The sequence below is a fragment of the Belonocnema kinseyi genome, chromosome 5, assembly GCF_010883055.1.
Source record: "Belonocnema kinseyi isolate 2016_QV_RU_SX_M_011 chromosome 5, B_treatae_v1, whole genome shotgun sequence".
Taxonomy (NCBI): domain Eukaryota; kingdom Metazoa; phylum Arthropoda; class Insecta; order Hymenoptera; family Cynipidae; genus Belonocnema; species Belonocnema kinseyi.
Window position 1 is genome coordinate 77007430 of NC_046661.1, and position 3361 is coordinate 77010790.

The window sequence follows — 3361 nt, forward strand, 5'->3', positions numbered from 1 at the left end:
CAAAAAAAAACCAGTTTGAAAATTGATCTGTTCTACAATGTTTTATATGTTAAAGTTAACACATTAACGAAATTTTCTCATTAAGAACATTGCAAGTAGGACTTTTTCAGAAATTTCACTCATTACTTTGATGTAATGCCTGGACTAGGGATTAAGTGGGATAATAGAATAATTTTGTACGCGTAAAACAAACAATTGTTTTTTAAATATCCTGTTATTAAAGAGAAAATGAAAAGTTTCTAAAAATTAAAGAAAAAAGGGAATTTGAAGAAGAAAGCGGGTAAATAGGGGAAATACTTGTGCACTCCGTGCTTCTTAAAAAAGTTTCCTTCATTTTATTCATTTTTTTTTTCTCTAAAATCGCTAACTTTTTCTTGATTTCCCCTGTCCTGCAGCCATCTTGTGAGTCAAACGAGCCAAGTTGAGGAAATCATAATAGAAAATCCTTTCTCGACTAAAAATCCAAATCCAAGCAATATACAGATATCAGCTTACTTTGCTCGATGGTTATTTTACGCGTGTGCCATAGGCGACTTGCAAACGTGCAGTAAATCCAGCAACACCTCAACAATGTCAAGCGCGAGTTGAATTGTATCTTCACTCTATCTACAACCTATCGTATTTCACACACAGCCGCGTGTGATTGCAGGATCATTTTGCAATCTCATACAGACCAACAGATATATTTACAATCTACCCAACGTCGCTAGTCATTATTCTTAAAGCTTAAAGGATAAATAAAGCGATCACTGATATTCCAGGCTGGCTGGAGGTGTTATTCCGTTATCCAGTTATCTTCAAGCGAGGAAATCTTCAACGGTCATTAAATGGTAGTTCCTACTTCTGCAGCATTTTCGATTATTACACTTTAATTCGCTCTAATAACATAAAGTCGCGACATTGCGATATTACAACACAAGAGTCGAGCCTTACCTTCATATTAAAACCAAGGCCATCTTCCAACTGTTTAAGAATTCTTCCCTATATCAATTTTAAGCTTGGAGACTTAATCATCATTTTATTTCATGGAATAAATTCATTTCAATCGCTTTTAAATTGAAATTTATCAGGGAGAAGTAAACGATTAAAAATAAGAAAACACGTGAGCCGTCGTGGGATGCCCGGCACAAGCGACAACTTCATACGATGTAAATTGAAGTGGTTTTTCTTTAACTCTGTCCCACTTAATAATTACATAAAACTTTAGTAATCACACATAAAATGGGCAATAAAGTTACGCACGTGTACGAAACATGACCATCAAGAAGAGCGCAGGCCGCTATACAGTGCTAAATACTGTCAGAGTCTCAGTGTTAGTGTAAGATCGAAGGATGGAGAGAAAGAGAGTGAGTGAGCGCGCGAGAGAGAGTGTGAGAGAGGAGTTCAAGAGGGAGAGAAGTGGATGAAGCGAAGGAGAGCTAGAGAGGAAGCGTGATTGAAAGAGTCAGTCAGTGGGAGAAGCGAAGGTGAGGTAGAGGAGAGCAAGCGTTGCTCTGGAAGCGTTACCGTTACCCAATTTTGCGATTTGACACTGTGCATTAAAAATTTATCACTTCAAAAAATTATTCAAAGTAGACGCCATCCGCCCATAAAAAAGAGTTGAACTGCGATTTGAGAGGGTCACTTCCCTTCCCCCCTAGCTCGATGGTACGGGGTAAATTGGGTTAGGGTAAGGATAAAGTCGGCTAGAGAAAGGGGTTAATTCGATTATGCTATGTGTTAAAGTTGGCTAGGATATGGGGTAAATTCGGTCAGAGTACGAGGTAAAGTCGGTTGATGTGCCTGACAAAGTCGGCTTAGAGAACGAGGTAGTTATTTAGGGCAAGGAATAAAGTCAGCTAGGGTACGGGATAAATTCGGGTGGGTCAAAGTGGGCAAAGTCGGTTAGGGTACGAAATCAAGTCGGTTAGGGTAGGAAATCAGGTCGAGTAGGATGCAATGTAAAGTCGAGTAGGGTACAATGTAAAGCCGGGTAAGGTACGGCGTAAAGTCGGGTAAAGTACAACGTAAGTTATCTAGGCCTTTAGGGTGTGGTATAAAGTCGACTAGGGTACGGGGGGAAGTTGTCTAGCGTAGAGGGTAAATTTATCTAAGCTACAGGGTACAGCCTGCTAGGTTATGGGTTAAAATAGGCTAATGCAGAAGATCAAGTCAGCTAGCGTAGTAGGTAAAGTCGGCTAGTGTATAGGGTAATGTCGTTTAGGGTACGGGGTAATGTCAGTTAGCGTGTAAGGCAATGTTTTCTAGGGTACGGGGTAAAGTCGGATAGAATACCAGGTAAAGTTATCTAGGGTACGGGATAAAGCCGGCTAGGGTACGAGTTAATTTCAGCTAAGGTACGATGTAAAAGTAAGGTAAAAGTAAGGTAAGGTCGGCTAGGGTAGGGGATAAAGTCAACTCGAGTACGATGTAATGTCGGCTACGGTACGGGGTAAAGTCAGGTAGGCTAGTATTCAATTCTACTAGGTTACGACCTGAATTTATCAAAAGTATGGATCAAATTCAGCTCGGATAAAGGGTAAAGTCAGCCCGGGTACGGGGTAAAGTTAGGTAGGGTTGGGTGTAAATTAAGTTGGGATACGACGTAAGTCGGCTAATATACGGGATAAAGTCGGCTAGAGTACAGGGTAAAGTCTGCTAGGGTACTGGGTAAATTCGAATAAGAAAAAAGTACTACAGACGGAATTTCTATAAGAAGCACTTTAAAGAACTAAGACAGCATTGGCCTTTTATTTCTAATTCTTGTTGTCAATTGCTTTCTCCTGCCGGCTATATTTTTATTGAAAATGTTATTTTTCGTTTAAATCTCTTTAAATCTCTTTACAATTTTAGTTTAAAAACTCTCAATACAAAATTGGGCTGAAAGTTCAACTGTTTTGTAGCAAATTCATATTTTTGTTAAAAATTTGTCTCTTTCGCTTAAAAGTTAAACTAGCTGTTTTTTGTTGCAGATTCATCATTTTAGTTAAAAATTAATCTTATTTGCATTTAGAAAATCCAATTATTTGATTAAAAATTATGTATCTGGTAAATTTTCACATTTGTTTTTTTTGAAAATTCGATCATTTGGTTAAAAAGTTAATTAGGTTTTTGAAAATTTAATTTAAATGTGATTATTAATTAATTCAACTTTTCGCGGAAAATTAATTGTAAAGGACCCCGCACCAAATGTACAGTAAAATGACCACCGATGAAAAATTCTAAACAAATTTTGTTGTTGTATTTTCGAACCAGCAAAGCAATAATTCGAAGGAAAAAAGTAAGAAAAATGGAAAGTTTTTTTACAAACAATTGTCAAAGTTTCAATTTTTACATGTATTTTAATAGAAAAATGCTGATTTTCGTGAAAAGTTTTTTTTCT